The sequence below is a fragment of the Gorilla gorilla genome, chromosome 1 (genome assembly GCF_029281585.2).
Source record: "Gorilla gorilla gorilla isolate KB3781 chromosome 1, NHGRI_mGorGor1-v2.1_pri, whole genome shotgun sequence".
Lineage (NCBI taxonomy): Eukaryota > Metazoa > Chordata > Mammalia > Primates > Hominidae > Gorilla > Gorilla gorilla.
In genome coordinates, this window is record NC_073224.2 from 34749925 (window position 1) to 34770991 (window position 21067).

Genomic DNA, 21067 nt, shown 5'->3' on the forward strand with positions numbered 1-21067 from the left:
GAGTAGCTTACTATTTTTAAAAGAAAAGATAGGTGAATTAAAAGTATATAAGTTTTCTGCATGTGCTCAATAATTAAACAAGGAGGGAGAGAGAATAAAAGAAAAGTGGGGAGGAAAAGGTGCTTGTGTCTGATACCTTTGAGTTTTATCAAAATGGAGACATTTGGGATGGAATTTGTTGTACTAGACAACTCTAACATGCCATTTTGGTATGTGCCTTAAGGAGGGAGAGATTCATGGCACACATTTATGGAGGAAATCCTGATACAGGGTTTCTAAATTCCTGAGCTATGTGGTGGGAGGAACTATTAGGTAATTTATACTTCAGATATGGAACATTAATCTCAGTTTAACAGCAGGCTTAGTGAAACAGCAATCTTTTTTTTATAAAGAGGGACTTAATTTATAATTTTCTTAGCAGGAGCATTAAAGAAATGATATGCAATCATCAAATTATGTGTCCAGAAAGAATTATTAACAAAATGTGAACCATCTCCTAGATAGAGAATTATTCAGTTGGTTATAATTTAGTCTCTTTAGCCTGAAAGGTGATTCACAAAACTAATGGCATGTCTTCATGGTCTTGTGTAGAAGGAGAAAATGGAGGACAGTGGAGGAAGAGAATAGAAAGCATAAAGACAGACAGATAGCAGCTTTCACAATTGTTAGCAATTTCATAAAGTCCCAAACTAGAATATATAGATATGGATTTAATTCATGAATATGCATGAATATACGTGGCCCTTCAACTAGGCTTGGGAATGCCCATTGATGGCTTTCACTGAATCCAGTTTTCTAATCCTCTGCCATGACACAAACTTAAACTAATCAAGCAATCAGCTGACCAACAACAAATAGATTCATTCATTCATCAATGTATTTTAATTGAGCACTGACTATGCACAGCACACTTGGTTAGGCTTGCACTGCCATGGAGAGAAACACTCGTACACACATGGAGATTATCATCTAGTAGGGTAAGTTTCAAACAAATACAGAAAGAGATTGTAATGTTGAAGCTGAATGAGTTCCCTGAAGACGGTTTATATATGTTTATGAAAAACATAATAAAGATATTAAGCATAGTCAAGAAATGAAGGAAAGATCTCTTTCTCTCACTACAAAGCAACAACTGGCCTCGGCAATAGGCTGAGTAGGAGATAACTAGGTAAAGAGGGGAGGAAAGAGTGTTCTAGACAGAAGAGTAGCATGTACCAAGACCTATGGAGTCAAAAACTGCCATAGGCAGTCCAAGGCAGGCCCCTGGGGCTGAATTCACTGCATGCACCCCACCTCCAGGTCCAACTCATGGCTCCCTCTTTTGTCTCCCACAGTCCAGCCATCTAGGGCTTTTAGTAGCAGGAAAGATAATCCTTGGTTCCTGGCACATTTTCGTCATTGCCCTCAGCAAGTGTTCTCTTGCTTTGAACTATATAGGTGTGTCTATATGTATTCAGTTACTTTTTGCATGTATTTATTCTCCATTGCCCACTGGCTCTCTTAAGGATTTGTTATGTGTCCTTCAAATTGTATGTATCCTGAAATAGTGTTGTTTTCTGTATGTATGGATGAATTTTTAAATTTTCATAAAAATTATTGCACTATAAATTTCATAGTTTCTTAATTTTGCTTTAAAGAAAGCATTGCTTTTAAATCTATTCATGGTGCCATGTATTCCATGTGCCATGTCTAACTTCTGTGTAGTATTTCTGGGTAAGCTTCCATCACATTCTGCTTACCCATTCCTTGAGGTACCTTTTCCTGATACCACAAAATCCTGGGGTGAACCTCCTCCTCTGGATCAGCCAGCATTCAGTTAGAGAAGCAGATGCACTAGGAAGGATATAAAATAAGGAGTTTATTATCAGGTCTTGAACTTATGCCATTTTTATAGCTGGTTAAATGGCTTATATACAGTTGTTGTTTCTGTAGGTGGTACTGGGGCTGAAGTCAGCAGGGCAGGGAGCTGGGAAGGAAAGACAGACAGAAAGTAAGGGAAAGCAAAGACTCACTGGAAACTGCAAGGATGACCTGAACCTCTCTTGCTGCCTCCAAGCTTCTTGATGGTGTGGTGACTGCAGGAGAAGCTGGAGCCCATTGCGGTGGAACTAAACACCTATCTGGCCCAGGATTTGGAGGAGGAGGAGGAGGAGGAGGGGAATGAGGAGGGGGAGGAGGAGAAAGAGAAGAAGGAGGAGGAGGAGGAGAAGGAGGAGGAGGAGGAGGAGGAGAAGGAGGAGGAGGAGGAGGAGAAGGAGGAGGAGGAGGAGGAGGAGAAGGAGGAGGAGGAGGAGGTGGAGGACGAGGAGAAAAAAAGTTGGAGGGGTGTAAGCTCAGCTGTTTCCCAGGAGGTGGAGGTGCTCATTGCTGGCCTAGGATGGAGAAGGTGAAGGAGAAAATCTGGCAGGAACTGCAGGAACTGCGGCCAGCAAGGTGAGCCAGCACATCAGTGACGATATGCATAAGCTCCTGTAGGCCTGGTGCCCTGCACAGAATTTCCAAATGGAACAGGTTATGTTAGCTGCTTCCTTTCTGTCTTCCAGATCTTACATGAAATGTCCCCAAGGCCCAGATTAATTCAGAATTATAGAAGAGAATTCTAGGAAAAGTAGTTGTATCTTAGTTGTCACAGTTCAAATCCACTGTGCACACTATTGTGTGTTGTGGACCCATGTGGGCAGCTTTTTGCAGCAGACTTCTCAGAACTGGACTGCTTAGTCACAGAGTGTATGTGCACTCAATTTGACTACACAGTGTCACGTCATTCATCATAAAGGCTATACCAGGCAATACTCCCTCGGACAAGAGTTCCTGTCTTTTAGCATTAAACCACTTCCCTACTTCTGTAGATCTGACAGACGTAAAGCAGTATCTTATTTTAATTCAAATTCAAATTTGTCTGGTTTGTCATACATTTTAACATCACTGCATATACTTGTTAACTGTGAGAGTGTCATGTTTTTTGAGTAGCCTGTTCATATTCTTTGTCCATTTTTCTACTGGGATTTTTATATTTTTCATTTTGATTTTCAGAAAGTCTTTTTGTATTCTAGGTATTCATCATATATTGATTTAGGTGTTGAAAATATCTTTTCCTAATTGTCACTTTCTGTGAAATTTCTCTAGAGTGTCTTTTGTTAAACAGAAATTCTTAATTTTGATGTAATAAATATTTTCCATCTAAAAGATTTCTAATTTAGGTAACTTACATTTCCTTTAACTACCCAAATCTATGATTCGTTTTGATACTTCTTTTTAATACTATTAATTTGGGAGTATTGCAGGGAAAATCCCCAAGAAAGATTAGATTAAAATGAAATAATTATAGATAAAAGAGGAAGCATTAAATAACATTGATTTCATTCTCAAACTCTTTTCTATGTAGATGATTGTGTCATTTGCGAATAGAGACAATTGTATTTCTTATTTTGTAATCTTTATGCCTTTTGTTATTTTTGAGCTTTATTACCCTGGTTAACACCTTCAAAACAATATTTCATCAAAGTGGTAGAAGCAGATATCCTTGTTTTATTCCCAATTTTAGGGCAAAAACATTCAGTCTTTCATCATTAAGTATAATTTTAGATTTGGGGTTTTGTATATGCCATTTATCAAGTCAAGGAAGTGCCTTTCTATTCCTAATGTGAAAGTTATTTTCACGAACGGATGCTGAATTTTGTCAAATGCTTTATCTACATCTGCTTATAGTCATATTTTTCTCAGGGTATTGAAATGGTGAATCATATTCATTAATGGTCAAATATTAAACAACCTTAACAACCTTGCATTTCTGCCAGGTTTCTTTTTTTAGCACCTTAATCTCATGGATACCTGTATCTAAAAAAAAAAAAAACTCTAGTTGAGTTTTCTTTGTTGCTAAACTGGATTATAGAGCCTATTAAGTATAAAGCCAGAGAGGCAGAGAGAGAGAGAAAGTTTGGGTGGGGGAAATGTAGGATTAAGAAAAGGGAATAAGAGGAGTTGAGAGTTTGGAGAGTGGAGAAGAGAAAGTGGTTTTCAGTTTTGCAGTTTAGAACATTTGATGACTAATGGGAATGTTTCACTAACTGTGTCCTTCTGATGAGAATACCCAGGTAAAAAGCCAGATTAGAAGTTGAGGTTTTAGGACTGGCTTTTTGAGTGACTCTTGGTTAAGTACTTCAGATTTGTTGGTGACAGACGTGCAAATGAGGAAAGTTTCTTGGTATAAAAAAGACAACATGCAAAATATATAATTCAAAAACTAATACACCTATAAAAAGAATGTATCCCTCCATAATTAGGTGGAAGATTTTTAGCCTGACTTTCTCAGAAAATGACAGAAGGAGTATAAATAGAATACATAGATAGATGATAGATGGATAGATAAGTAGATAGATAGAGATCGAGGGGGTGGTATTTGAATAATGTAATTATCTTTTTTGGTTGCATATATACATGTATATATAATATACATAAATACAGAAGTACATATATATCTAAAGTCATGCATGTGTATTTATGTTTATGTGTATGTATGTATATTTTTTCTTCATCCAAGAAAAAATACATGTGCTTTTCAACCTAGACAGATTGTTTACATAAATCGAACATATAAGTCAAAAAAGAAGTCTGAAAAATCTCCCAAAATATAATAATTCAATAAAATTACAAAATAAAACACAGAAGATGTCTAACTCTGTTTTTTCCAATGGCATCACCAACATTTATCTATAAATTTTTAAAACAATTTAATAAACTCATGAGCAAAGAGGAAATTAAATAGAAATTGTAAAATATTTAGAACTGAAAGAAAGTATGGAGTTTCTAATATCTGTGGGAATGAAGCCAAAATAATTCTTAGTAGAAATTTTATCCTCTGTAATGCATTTACAAGGGAACAAATAGTAAATGAACTAGACTCTTAACTTAGAAAATTAGAAAAAACAAGCAAGCAAACAACGAAACAAATATGTCAACACAAAATGATTAAGAAGAAGGAAACAGTAAGGATAGCAGCAGAAATTAAAGAAAAAAGTAAAAATGAAGTTGATCAACAGCCCAGAAGCTGGAACTCTGCAAACAAATTAAAGAGATGCACCTGTGGCAAATATGACAAAAGAAAAAGAGAAAAGTCATAAACTGCATTAGGAAGGAAAAAAATACATAGTTCTACATCAAAAGAAATTTTAAAAATTAAGGATTTTCTAAGAATAAGATAAATTACACTAATAAATTTAAATACGTAGGTGCAATGGGCAACTTTTTAGGAAAATATACATCATCAAAATTGTTCCAAGAAGCAGCAGAAAACCTGTGGCCACCATGACCTTAAAAGGAATCAGGACAGTAGTTAACCTATCAATATTCAAACACCTACCAATCTTAAAACACCACTGGGCCAAAATAGAATGTTTTAGTAAAATGTAAAGACCAGCGAATTCTTATGCAGATTATTTTAGAGCATAAAAAAATGAAAAGTTTCCCAATGATTTTAACGAAAACCAGCATAACCAAAATCCAAAGGTAACAAAAAGGGAAACAAAGCAATACAAAACCACAGGTCAGTTATAAGTATTGGCAAAACTCAGTTATAAATGCAGGTGTGAAAATCATAAATGAGATTTTTACAAAAAAGAATCTAACAGTGTTTTATTTGTATGTATGTGTGTATGTATGTATGTATTTATAGAGACAGGGTGTTGCCCAAGCTGGAGTGCAATGGCTCAGTCACAGCTCACTATAGATTCAAACTCCTGGGGTCAAGTAATCCTCCTACCTTAGCCTCCTAAGTAGCTAGGACTACAGGTGAGTACCACCACATCTGTCTAATTAAAAACAATTTTTGTAGAGAGGACTTCGCTATGTTGCCCAGGTTGGTCTCCAACTCCTGTCCTCAAGCACTCCTCCTGCCTTGGGTTCCCAAAGTGGCCTGTAATCCCAACACTTTGAGAAGCCAAGGCAAGAGGATTGGCTGACAGTATATAATAGAATTATAAAAATTATATTGAGATCATGTAAGATTTATCCTAGGAATGCAAGGATTGTTTGTATTTTTAAAGTATAAATATAATTTACCACAAAACAGATTAATGAAGAAAACCATACATTCATTCCAATAGATATTACAAAAGCATTTGATACATTACAGTATCTATTAATGATAGACATTGTATCAACTTTTCCGGAATAAAGATAGCTTTCTTAATCCAAAAAGTATGTCTACTAGAAACTGTGGTAAATATTATGTAGCAATGAACTGTTAAAAGAAGTCCCATTACACTCCAAGATAAAGATAAGGATGCCTACTCTTTTTTTTTTTTTTTTTTTTTTGAGATGGAGTCTTGCTCTATCGCCCAGGCTGCAGTGCAGTGGCACCATCTCGGCTCACTGCAAGCTCCGCCTCCCGGGTTCATGCCATTCTCCTGCCTCAGTCTCCCCAGTAGCTGGGACTACAGGCGCCCACCACCACGCCCGGCTAATTTTTTTTTGTATTTTTGTTAGAGACGGGGTTTCACCGTGTTAGCCAGGTTGGTCTCAATCTCCTGACCTCATGATCTGCCCACCTCGGCCTCCCAAAGTGCTGGGATTACAGGCGTGAGCCACCGTGCCCGGCCGAGGATGCCTAGTCTTATTAATTCAACATCATACTGGAGGGCCAGCCAAATACTGGAGGGCAATAAAAACTAAATGATATGTACATATTTGGGAGAAAACAATACAATTTTTTTTTTTTTTTTGGTCATATAGTAGTGGATTCTGTGGTGTGCTACCCAGATCTCCTCCTTTCAGGACTGAAATACTCTTCCAGCTGCTATGAAAGTTAATAGATGACTCATCTCCCTTGTGATGGTAGCTCTTGACTGAAGATAACTGTTTTACTTAAGGCCACAGCCTATTCCTGAGTGTGGTTCCTATGCAAAAACTGGCTAAGGTGAGAATAAAAGGCCTGACCTTTTCCACACGGGGATTTGATCCAGGAAGAACTTCTTAGGAAGCTTCCTGCATGAAAACTGTCATCTCAGAGTCAACTTCTTAGGAACCTTGAACTGAAACCCATAGTGAGGATTTTATGATCTAATTTAATCCCTCCCAAATAAACCAGCAAAATATTAAGATTAGTAAGACAGTCTATCAAAATGACCAGCAGAAAAATCCCAGTTCAATGCACAAAAATGTTTTCCTTTGATTAGTAAAAACAAATTTAGAAGATATGATTAATATAAATCTTTCACAATAGCAGCACTATATAACAATAAGAAATAAAACCAATCAAATACATAGGATTTTTATGAATAAATAATTAAAATTTTATTTAAAAAATTTTTTTAGAGACAGGGTCTCACTCTATCACCCTGCTGGAGTACAGTGGCATGATCATAGTTCACTGCAGCCTCGACTCCTGGGGTCAAGTGATCCTGCTGTCTCAGTCTCCCAAGTAGCTGGGACTCCAGGCATGCACCACCATGCCTGGCTAATTAAGAAAAAAAAATTTTTTTTGTAGTGACAGGTTCTCACTGTGTTACTCAGGTTGGTCTTGAACTGCTGCGCTCAAGTGATTCTCCTGCCTTGGCTTCCCAAAGTGTTGGGATTATAGGCATCAGCTACTGTGCCTGGCCTGAAAGTTTTATTGAAGGACATTGAAGACTTGGATAAGTGGAGACAAATATTGCAGACAGCCTATGTTCTGTCATGATTGGGACTGATAATTGGTCAGCTGATGGCAAAACATTTCTTAAAACATGGAAAAATTAAAGAAAAAGATAAAAGTAAACTTAAAACATTTTATTGCAACTTTCAACATATAAATTTATATTTATTCACCAATGTGTTTCTGTAGAGCTGTGGTCTTTATCCAAGGCCATTGATTGGAGCTCTTCATTGACTTTTTTATAAATCATATTCATAGAGATGTCATCCAGGATGTCCAGTTTCATTGCCTTTGAATTGAAACTAGTAGTTTCAAATGATGAAGCAATCTGAGAGAAGACTCTAGAATATCACAATTTGCTTGCTTTAATGTTTGACCAATCTCTCACTTACATCTTATTTTAGCAACTTCCCTTCATTGAGCTTTTCCAAAGCATTTAATTTTGCTTTGGTATGAACAACTCTCTTTTTCGCTTGCTATGGGTTTGCATAATATTTACTTAAATTGCATAATAATATTAATGAGTGCAGTTGTCATGAAAGGGTGTGTAAGCTTTCAACTCAATTGGTGAGAACTGAAATATGTGGTTGCTCTGAGAATGCCCTTCTAGCTGGGTGCTTTAGAAGGAAATGGGTGTCACTATGTTTCAAGAAATTTGGTTACAGGAGTTTGACTGAACATGGCAAGGATATCAGTTCTTCTAAAACTAGCTTATAAATCTAATGTGATTGCCAGAACTTCATAAACTGATTCTGAAATTCATATACAAGAATTCTAAAAAGATAAAATTGGTAGAAAGCAAAGAAAGATAACTAGTCCTACTATATGTCCAAACATGAGTTTATAGTATCTGTAAGAGTCAGGATAAGACACCATATCAAGAAAATAAAATAAAGAAAACAAATCATGTGTATTTAGAAATTCGGAATTAAAAATGACATTTGAAAATTGGGAGAGATTGATATTAGGACAATTGGCTCCTCATATGGAAAAAGAAATCCAATGTCTTCATATTTTATGCAAAAAACCTACCCCAGACAACAACAAATAGCTTAAAGATCTAAATGTTTACATATATGTTATAAAACTCCAAAAATCAAAAATACAAGGAAATATTCACAGTTGACCATATCATAAAAGAGAAAGAAAACTTCTATATAACAAAAAGACATCATAAGTAAAGATAAAATACAAGCAACAGACTGGGAGAAGACTTTTTTTTCACATACAAAAATATTTGTACCTTAAAAATATAAAGAATATCTACAAACCAGTACAAAATTGGGATGACAGACATCCAAATAGAAAGAAATAGGCAAAGTCTACAATAGGCAAGACACAGAAGAGGAAATACAGCTGGCCGACAAAACACGAAAAGATGCTTAATTTAAGTACTAACTAGAAAACCGTAAAATAAAACAATGAATAAGACATAATTTTTACCCATTAAATAGGCAACAAACAAATATATAAATAAAATACAAAGGACAATAAGAACTGGGAAGAGGCTGAGTGTGATGGCTCACAACTGTAATCCCAGCACTTTGGGAGGTCAAGACCGGTGGATCACTTGAGGTCAGGAGTTTGAGACCAGCCTGGGCAACATGGTGAAACCGTGTCTCAACTAAAAATACAAAAATTAGCCAGGCATGGTGGTGCATGCTTGTGATCCCAGCTACTTGGGAGGCTAAGGAGGGAGGATCACTTGAACCCTGGAGGTGAAGGCTGCAGTGAGCCACTGCACTTCAGCTGGGGCAACAGAATGAGACCCTGTCTCAAAAAAAAAAAAAGAAAAAAAAAAGAATTGGGAAGTTTGTGGAGAACTAGATACTCCAATACATTGCTGATGAGACTATAATGTAGAGTATAACATAATATGCCACTTCAGAGGGCTACATAGCAGTAGTCATTAAAATGAGAAATGCATCTACCTAAGACTTCCCTTTTTTTAATATCCAGCCTACACTTGCACATGTGGGCAATAATATAGGTAAAAGGATGTTCTCTGGAATAATGGTGAAGTAAACAATCCACAAATAGTAGGATAGCCAATAATTGGATTCACAAGACATAGTATTCCACAAAAGTTAAAAATAATATACTGGAAATTTATATAATGATAATAGAGCTAAAAATACATATTGTTGCATGAAAAATGTAAGTATTGATTGACACTTATAGTAGCAGTTTCTATGGGTACATATACATAAGTTTGAAAATATTAAATAACATAGATTTAAAAGTCCTAACAGAGCTACCTCTAGTGATTGAGTTGATGTTAAAGAGGAGTTTAAATTTATTGGTTATGACTTTTTAAAGAAGACCGTATTTGTGTGTTCCTTGTGTAATTAAAAATTAATTACATATGTATCAGTGAACATATCTAACTTCTAATTCATTGATGACAGGACAGATAACTGTATTTCCAACACAAGCACAGTGCCTGGCACAAACTCAATTTGGTTAAATGTATAAAGAAATGAATGGATTAATAGATGAATGGTAAGATAAACGAGTAGGTGGGTGAGTAGATACTGATTTGGGGATCTGATTTGGGTGGGGCTGGAGGAAACATGTATGTTTTTTAAAGCCTCATAACCTTTTCATTCATGATCCCTTAAGGATGGTGATGGGTGGTGTATTAGTCTGCTAGGGCGGCCCTAATCCAGTAATACCTAGGACCTTATAAGAGACATCAGATTCTCTCTCTCTCTCTCTCACCCCCTGACCCCCCCACCCCCCACCCCCACACATGCATGGAGGAAAGCCCATGTGAGGACAGAGAGAAGGCAGCTGTCTGCAGGACAGAAAGAGAGTCCTCACCAGAATCCAACTCTGTTGGTGCCTTGATCTTGGACTTCCGGCCTCCAGAACTGTAAGAAATAAACCTCTGTTGTTTAAGCCACCCAGCCTGTGACATTTTGTTATGGCAACCCTGACTAACACAGGTAGCATAAGGAAATATTTAGGAATGGGCTTAGCAAGCCCATTCATTTTTTCACTACTTAAAAATTAATGTAACTGGGCCCAATGCTCTGGTGTGTGTGGTGGGGAAGCCCTCCCCTGCCATGCTCATGCCTGACTAGGTACCCACTGTAACATTTTCCCCCTCAGGAGTCCAAGACTCCAAACTTCTGGGAGAAAATGAATGAAGGAGACAGGTTTTCTTTATGGCTCCAAATTTCATGAAATGAAATGTTGCAGGATATATCTATCTGCAATAGAACATGTTGAGTATTGCTTTCCACTGAGTGCTCATGAAAACAAAGGAAGGAGAGTAAAGAGTCAAGGCAAAAATCCTCCTGTATGGGAGTTGGGAGGATCCACTCTTTTAGCAGTTCATCTTTGTATTCTTAATGTGGCCTTGTATCGGCCATGTTGGTGATTTGTTTGGGGACTAATGTGCCTAGCTTTGTTCATAGGAAGGATCTAAGGCAATACGAAGGAGTAAATATATGTGTAGGATTATCTTTACTTTTATTTATTTATCTTAACTGACAAATAAAAACTGTATATATTTATTGTGTATTAAAAAATTAATGTAATTGTTTCCTTTCATTTCCAAGGCACATTTGTGAGGAAACTTCACCTTGACCAATTTGAGGACCACTGACTTGGAAAGTATATTCTCTTTCAGAGCAGGAGGGATGAACAAGGTTTGACTCCTGCAGCCTCTAGATGGCTGCCTTAGGATCTGGGCAAGTGCAGCCTGCCTCAGCTCCCATCTGTGTCTACTTTACATTCCAGTAGAACAGGGCTGTTTGCTGTTGCCTGTTCTTCCTGATTAACCTGTACTCATCGTGTACATCTTTGACCAGCAGCATCCACTCCATTAATCTTCCTGGAGGTAGGTCCAGCTGGAATAACTTGTGCATTTCTCATTGTGGAACTTCCACAATGTTTTGTAATTATCTGTATTTATATGCATTTTCCCTATGGGCTGGAAGCTTCTTGAGAACACGATTTTTGCCTTCATTCAGCATTTTCCAAAATTAGTGTGCCTCCAAATTACCTGGGGAACTTGTTAAAATGCAGATTCTGATTTGGTAAGTCTGAAGGGTGGCCTCAGACTCTGCATTTTAACCAAACCTCCAAGTGATGCCAGTGTTATTGGTTCTTGGCCCATAGTTTGAGTAGTGAGGCTTTTTTGTGCTCTTGGGATCCAGAACAGCATGGCTGATTGGGCTTATGTGAAGGGGAGCCATCTGCTGTTATCCCAGTGGATCTCAATTCTGGCTTCACACTAGAATGCCATGGAGAGCTTTAAGCAATTCTATTGCCTAGGTCCCACCCTGAGAGATTCTGATTTAATTAGTTTGGAGTGGAGCCTGGGCACTGGTAGGTTTTAAAGCTTGAATGTACCCCTTGGATTAAGAATCACTGGTTAAGACTATTAACTCTTTGAAGATGGGGATTCTTCATGTTATTCCTGGGCCTATCACAGGACCTGGTGCACTGGGGCCACTTAATATAAGTTGAGTAAATTAACTCCTTTATCTTGGCTCAGATTCAGTGTTTCTAAGATACTTTCATGTTTTCAGGGTGGGCAGAAAATTTTCTTTAAAAGGAAGGTAGTGCTGGAAGTGACACATTTATTAGGTGACAAAGTCAAGGGTGAGTGTGTCAGGGGGCCCTGAGTTAGTAAATAAGCCAACCCTAGTGACATCTTACCACTCAGAGTGGGTGGTAGAGGGGCCCCACTAGGGAAGTTAGGCCTTTTAAAGCTGCTGCAAGAAAGAAACTTCTCCCAGCTTATATTCTAAGAGTCCCTTAACTGCTCTTGGAGCAATGAGCAAATTGGAATTAAATAGTTTCTTGTTTAGTCTGCTCATGTATTTTAAAATATTTACTGTACAAGTAAGTAGGAAACCAAACTGATTGAAGCCCAGGCATCCTAGCAAAGAGGATTTTCAGGAAACCTCTACTGCCTTCAGAAGAATTTTAGTTTTCAAGCGTTGAAAAAGTTAGGACAGTCTCTGAGAGAGGCCTTAACAGTAAATAAAGACAGACAATGGCTCAGGAAGGTTTTTGGTACTAGAAGAAGAGGCAAAACAGTTATTTGAAAAGTAAACTGTTGTAAAGGCTGCCTTGAGTCAAATGGCTTCTGAGAATGTCCAGTGGGTCAAGTCCAGCTAGTGTTCAGCAGCTAGAGACTGACGTGTGCTGGCAGGGAGTCTCTACCAGCTCAGGAGAACTTACAATTAAATTTCCGGCAGTTCTATGAGACAGTTTTTAACCACCATGTAGCCTTAAACTCCTAGGTTCAAGGATCATGTACTACTACAACCATGCACAACTAATTTACAAAAAGGTTTTTTTTTTTTTGAGAGACAGGGGTCTTGCTATGTTGCCCAGGATGGTCAGGAATTCTTGGTCCCAAGTAATCCTCCTGCCTTGGCCTCCCAAAGCTCCAGTATTGCAGGTGTGAGCCCCTGAGCCATACCAAGAGTATATGGTGTTTTTACCTGTTATATTATAAATGGCCAACAAATATTGCTGCAGTACTCTTCTAGGATTTGAAAATTATAATTGAATTTAGCGAATAAGTCACTCGTAGTTGATGAATGAATGAAGTTCTGATTTGTCTTCATTGTTTCACTTTCCTCTTACTCATTAATAACTTGTTAATAGCATTAAGGAAAATATCAACCCAATTTCATGTGGAAAGTACACTGATGGTTATGGACAAAAAAGTTTAACAAAAATTGATGAAAGTATCCTGTGAGACTCAATATATGGAAATTATAATAAATAGTATCATATATTTTATTATTATTTCTAAATTATATGCTGCATGTCCTTTAAATTGGCGATATTTATAATGAACTTGTGCGTATATGCATATATATATATATATATATATATATATAATTTTCAAAGCCACATTTATTAAATGTTTTCCAGTCCAACACTGGCTAGAGGTAACCTATACTCTTTGTCAAGAAAACAGAGAAACGACCATGCCCAGGGGCAGCATGGCAGTGATTAAGCCATGGGTTAATCTGGGCTCAAATCTGCCTGGGTTCAAATCTAATTCTGGGTAACTTTCAGCATGTTACTTAATCTCACTGTGCCTCAGTTTTCTCAAATCTGAAAAACCTACTTCATATGATTTTTATAATGTTTAAATGCAATGATATATACTAACCCTTAGAACAGTGTCTGGTAGTATACCAAATTATTATTATTAGTGGTAGAATAAAAAAAAACAAGTACCCTAACTTCTTCTGATCACAAGATTTTCTAAATTTTGATTTTTTTCCACTGATAAAATTTAAAAAATGATGCTCACAAAATTGTTGTCCCAGGAAGATTGGTAAATGTGTTCTGATTTAAAATGGACTATCTATGCTGCTTTGTCTGCAAGCAAGGGATGAAATAAACAGTGGGCAGCAGCTCCTGCTCTACTGATATTTCTCATGAAAAATTATTATTCTGGTTTTTGCTTTGGTTGAATCATATGAAGTTGCCAATCTTCCACCATTTCTTAGAAAGGTTTATTGAGATATAATTCACATACCATACAACTTACCCATTTAATATGTACAGTTTAAAGTTTTTTAGTGTATTTACAGATACATGCAGCCATCACCACCATCAATTACAGAACATTTTTATCACTTCGAGAAGAAACCCCATATCTTCTACCTTCACATCTGTATCCCTTTAGGCAACCACTAGTATATCTTTCTGTTTCTAGAGATTTCCCTGTTCTGGACTTTCATATAAGTGAAATAATATAACATATGGTCTCTAGTGACTGACATTTTTCACCTAGCATAGTGCTTTCCAGGTTCATCCATGTTGCAGAATATATCAGTACTTCATTTATGTTTATGACTGAATAATATTCCATTATGTGGATATATTCCATTTTGTTTATCTGTTCATCTATTGATGGACATTTGAGTTGTTGCCACTTTTTGGCTATTGTGAATAATACTGGTTATAAACATTCATGTACCAGTTTCTGTGTGAACATATTTTCTTTTCTCTTGGATAGACACCTACTAGTGGAATTGCTGGCTCGTATAATAACTTGTTTTATTGTTTGAGGAGCTATAAGACCGTTTTCCAAAGTAGCCTCACCATTTAACATTCCCATCAGCAGTGTATGAAGGTTATGTTTCCAAATCCTCACCAGAACTTATCTGACTTTTTGATTCTAGCCATCTTGGTTAGTATAAAGTGGTATTTCTTTTTGGTTTTGATTTGCATTTCTCTGATACTTAGTCACGTTGAACATTTTTTCATGTGTGTATTGGTCATTTGTATCTCTTCTTTGGGAAAATATCTATTCAGATTCTTTACCCATTTTTTAATTGGATTGTCTTTATACTATTGAGTTGTTAGAGTCTTTTACATATTTTAGATACAAGTTCTTTATCAGATATGTGATATGCAAATATTTTCTCTCATTTTGTGAGTTGTCTTTTCATTTTCTTAATGGTGTCTTTTGAAGCACAAAAGTTTTGAATTTCGATGAAGTCTAACTTATCTATTTTTTTCTTTTGTTGCTCATGCTTTTGGTGTCATATCTTAGAATCCTTTGCCAGATCCCAGATCATGAAGGTTTACTCCTATATTTGCTTCTAAGAGTTCTGTAATTTTTGCCCTTATATTTAGGTTTTGATCCATTTTGAGTTAAGTTTTTATGCAGTGTGATATGGGGGTTCAGTTTCATTCTTTTGCATGTGGCTATTCAGTTTTCTCAGAATCATTTATTGAAAGGCTATCATCTCTCCATCAAATGGTCTTGACACCCTTGTAATCAGTTAACTGCAGATGTATAGGCTTATTTCTGAATTCTCAATTCTATTTGATTGATTTATATGCCTATACTTGTGCCAGTAGCACACTCTCTTATTACTATTGTTTTGTAGTATTAAAATAGGGACCTCTGAGCCCTCCTACTTTATTATTCTTTTCCAGGATTGTTTTGGGTATACTTGGTCCCATGACATTTCATATGAATTTTAGAATCAGCTAATTTGTATAAAGAAATCAACAGGATTTTGAAAGGTATTGTATTGCAGGATCTGGCCAGCAGCCCACAATGCAATGGGGCTCTCTCTTTGTTCCCAGGTGGATTGGCAGGTCGAGAAATAATAGACACACACAAGATAGCGAAAGCTGGGTCCAGTGGGGTCACCGCCTTCTGGTTCCATGGTGCCAACAATGCACTGGATATACCAGCATTGATTATTAAGTTTAGTGAGGGCAGGGGTAGGTTAGTGAGGGATTCAGGGTCATTTGATTATGAGGTGAGATGGTCACATGGAGTTGAAGTAATTCTTTAATGTAACATCTGTATGCAGAAGTATGGTATACAGGGATAAGAATTTACAATATAGTGTGCATCAGTAATTTCTAACAGAGCCTTAAAACAGAAACACAGTCTTTCCATAACCTATGATTAGCAAGATATTAATCAGCAGTAACAGTTGCAACAAAAGCTGGTTACAAACAATTCATAGAAACAGGACGTGAAGCTAGACAACTGGTTAGACCAGAAATTCTCAGAAGGGAGTATGCCTTAACCCTAAAGAGGCCTAGAAAAGCCATGGCAAGATGAGGGCGTTTATAGCCCTGTCTTATCCATATGGACAGGCGCCCACCTATGCATCTGTTTATAGGCTCTCCACAAGGGTCACATTCCATTCCCAGAGCTATGAACATCTACTTTTCTGGGATAAGAATCTTGGTGATGTGAAACCTCCCTGGCTCCACGTCCATTCATAGGCTCTCTACAGGGCGAAGCACATCATGCGCTATTGGCTCATTCTGGCAGTCCAACCTGGCATTGTCTTTACACAGTCCTGCATGCAACTTTGTATTTATGATAATCAGGAGCATTTCATCTTTTATTCCATAGCAATAGTTTCAGGGGGTCTCCCTACAGTATTGCACTGAATCTATAGATTAGTTTGGTGAGTATTGCCATCTTATCCATGTTAGGTCTTCTGATTCATGAGCATGGGATGTTTTCACATATTTTTAGAGCTTCCTTAATTTCTTCCACAATGCTTTGTAGTTTTCAGAGTATATGTTTTACAGTTTTTTTTGCTAAATTTATTCCTAAATATTGTATCATTTTGCTGCTGTTTGTATGGTGATGAATTATTCGTTGCAAGTGTATAGAAATACAATTTATTTTTGTATATTGATCTAGTATTTTTCAACCTGCAGAACTCATTTATTAGTTCTAATAATTTTATTGAATTCATTATGATTTTCTCTATATAAGATCATATCATCAGCAGTAGATATCATTTTATTTCATACCTAGAAATACAGCTAACTAGGGAATTGAAAGTTCTCTACAAGGAGAACTACAAATCACTGCTTAAAGAAATCAGGGATGACACAAACAAATGGAAAACATTTCATGCTCATGGGTAGGAAGAATCAATAGTATTAAAATGGTCATACTGCCCAAATCAATTTATAGATTCAACACTATGCCTACTAAACTATCATTGATAGTCTTCATAGAACTAGAAAAAACTATCTGGGGACTCATATGGAACCAAAAAAAAGCCCAAATAGCCCAGGTATTTCTAAATTATGTGCTGCACATCCTTTAAATTGGCAATATTTATAATGAACTTGTGTGTATATGCATATATATATATATACATTTTATTTTCAGAGCCACATTTATTAAATATTTACCAGCCCAACACTGGCTAGAGGTAATCTCTACTCTTTGTCAAAAAAACAGAGAAGTCATCATGCTCAGGGACAAAAAAAACTATCCGGGGACTCATATGGAACCAAAAAAAGAGCCCAAATAGCCCAGGTAATCCTAAGCAAAAAGAACAAAACTGGAGGCATCACGCTACCCAAGTTCAAACTATACTACAGGGCTATGATAACCAGAACAGCATGGTACTGGTATAAAAACAGACACATAGACCAATGGAACAGAATAGAGAGCTAAAAAATAGGACCGTACACCCACAAGCATCTGATCCTCAACAAACCTGACAAAAACAAGTAGTGGGAAAATTAACTCAAGATGGATTAAAGACTTAAATGTAAAACCCCAAACCATAAATATCCTGGAAGATAAACTAGGCAATACCACATAGGCACTAGCAAAGATTTCATAATGAAGATGCCAAAAACAAAATTGCAAAAAAACCAAAATTGACAAATGGGATCTAATTAAACTAAAGAGGTGCTACACAGCAAAAGAAACTATCAACAGAGTAAACAGACAACCTACAGAATGGGAAAAAAAAAATTACAAACTATGCATCTGAAAAAGGTTTCATATCCAGCATCTGTAAGAAACTTATATAAATTTATAAGAAAACAAACAAACAACCCCATTAAAAACTGGGCAAAGAACATGAACTGAAACTTTTCAAAAGAAGACATACATTTGGCCAATAACATATGAAAATAGGTCTATATCACTGATCATTAGGGAAATGCAAATCAATATCACAAATTGATACCATCTCACACCAGTTAGAATGGTTATTATTAAAAAGTCACAAAATAACAGATCATGGTGAGGTTGTGGAGAAAAGGGTCTGCTTATACACTATTGGTGGTAGTGTAAGTGGGAGTTCAGCCATAGTGGAAGACAGTGTGGCAATTCCTCAAAGACCTAAAGACAGAAATACCATTTAACCCAGCAACCCCATTACTGGATATATATCCAAAGAAATATAAATAATTCTATTATAAATACACATGCATGTATATGTTCACTGCATGCAGCACTATTCACAATAGCAAAGACATGGAATTAGTTGGTAGACTGGATAAAGAAAATGTGGTATATATACACCATGGAATGCTATGCAACCATAAAAAGAACAAGATCACATCCCTTGCAGAAACATGGATGGAGCTAGAGCTCCATTTAGAGGGAGCTAAATGATGAGAATACGGGGACACCTAGAGAGGAGCAACACACACTGGGGCCTTTCAGAGGACAAAGAGTAGGAGGAGGGAGAGGATCAGGAAAAATAACTAATGGGTACGAGGCTTGATACCTGGGTGACGAAATCTGTACAACAAACCCCCATGACAAAAGTTTACTTATGTAACAAACCTGCACTTATACCCCTGAACTTAAAATAAAAGTTTTAAAAAAGGTACCATTTTTCTTCTTTTCCAATCTGGAAAGAAGACTTTTATTTCCTTTTCTTTTCACATTGCCCTGGCTAGAACTTCTAGTGCAATATGGAATAGAAATGGTGAGAGTGGAAATTCTTGTCTTACTCCTGATATTAGGAGGGAAACATCCAGTCTTTCATCATTAAATGTGATGTTAGTTGTGGGCTGTTCATAGATGTTCTTTATCAAATTGAGAAGGTTCCCTTCTTTTCCTAGTTTAAGTGTTGTATCATAAAAGGGTATTGGAATTTTGTCAAGTCCGTGACCATTTGGTTGCAAAAATGGAAATTGCATGTGGTTCAATCAAATAGATTACTCTCATGTTAATTTGGTAAGTATCAGCCAGTCTTCCAGAGTCTGAAAATGCCTGGGAATATAAATATTGAATGAATGCTTGAGTCTGGCTGGGCCTAGAATGTGATGACCATACCCACATCCTGCTTTGCTGAGGAGACTTGCTTGGGCAGTCACTTCTTCTTCCAGGCCATGCCTCTATCTCTTGCCCATTCACACAGCATCCTAGCATTAAATGAGGTCACATCCAGGAAGATGCTTTGAATGTGAGGGATTAGGATTAGTCTATTTGCACTGTTTCAGGTGGTAGCCAGGGTAGTAAAAGCTCGTTACCTCTTATATGAAAACTTTGGGCTAGCATTTCAGAATTCAGAATTTTGGGATCTCAGCAAGCTAATATGGCAAATATATGGTATATTGTATTAAAATCCCCAGTGGGGTTTGATGCATCAACCTGTAGTCAAACACATAGACATTTCTGTAGCAGAATCAATGAATGCTCCCATTAGGTTTTTCAAATAAAGACTATAAATAGCTTCACATCAGTTCAGATCAGGTGTCACTACCAAATGAATTCAGACCATGTTAAGTACCGTCAACCAAATGAGTAATAAAGAAAGTTGTGGGTTTGGAAAGTGGATAAGAGGCTGTGGCCTATACTCATTGGCTAATTCAGGCAATTCTGCTTTGTTCCACACTGTATAGTTTTACCTGCCTGTAGCCTAGTCCCTCCCCTTAACCTTCCCGTTAGGAGATTTCTGGAGGGAACAAGCAAAAACACAGACTTTTTTTTTTTTTCACCTGCACACCATTCAGCAGCATTTTCATCACCTTCCCACCAGACAAGGAAACGGGCTTCAGATCCTGTGGGAGTTTGAACTGGGAGTAAAATTATATAGGATATGCTTGCCTAGCAGAGTAGAAGAGAGTACAAGGCAAACACCATATGAGTTTGCAGTTTTGCCAGTAAGATAATGATTCAGTTATGGAGGATAGCTCCTATGGTTTTGTATAACATTAATTTGGGTTTTCAGGGATGACAAAACTTATTTAGAAGCTGACTCAGGGGATAAATTTTGATTTAGCAAACAGTCTCAGAGAACAGTGTTTCAAAGACAACCACCTTGTCCAGGAGTCTGCCTTTGAAAAAATTGAGAAACAACCAGTTTTGATGGATTCTTTCATTCTCTATAGGCCTTCACTAGATCCCCATCCCATCCTAGGATTCTCTATCATTCAAGAACAAAATTCCCACTGACTAGTTGACATGGACTCAGAAAGAAAGCTAAGCAATAGTGTATTTACTCTCCAAATACGACCATTGATTATCTAACATACATTTTCAGCAAAGTACTCTTATTGTAGAGGATGTCAGAGGTATTAAAGAAGCCACACCCCTAGTGACAAATACCTTTACTGCCTCCTGTTTTACCTTACACATTTGTGAGAATTTAAAAATCTATACAACAAATTATTCTTTTTAACACAAACATAAATTTTCCTCAAACATTTTCAAGAATAATTAATGCACCAGGAAGATAATTTATGCTTATCTAGGGCCTTGCATATTCACTATCAGCATGGCCAGGATCCAGGAGGTCATATGTACCTGTCCGAGAAACATGAAATTGATGTGTTGTCCTCTGAGCTATCCCTGAAAGAGTAGACTTCAGGTACTATATTAACAACTGTCTACCTCATCTTACAACCCCCAACTGGATCAAGTAACCACAGATCTTGGTTATAGAAGACAAGGGTTTAACAGGACACTAATAGCAATTATGTCATGTTCTAAACCTTTTGTTTTTATTTGCTTGGAAGCTGAGGCCCAGGAAAGTTGAAGGACTTCCTCAAGGTCACAGAATCAGGACTAGTTTCCAGACCTCCTAACTCCAATCCCATTTGAACTTAGGGGGTAGTATATGACTGGTGTCTGACTGATACCAGTCAGAAAACAGATGGGTTGTGTGGATGAATCAGCTACACTTCTATCCTTTTCACATAACC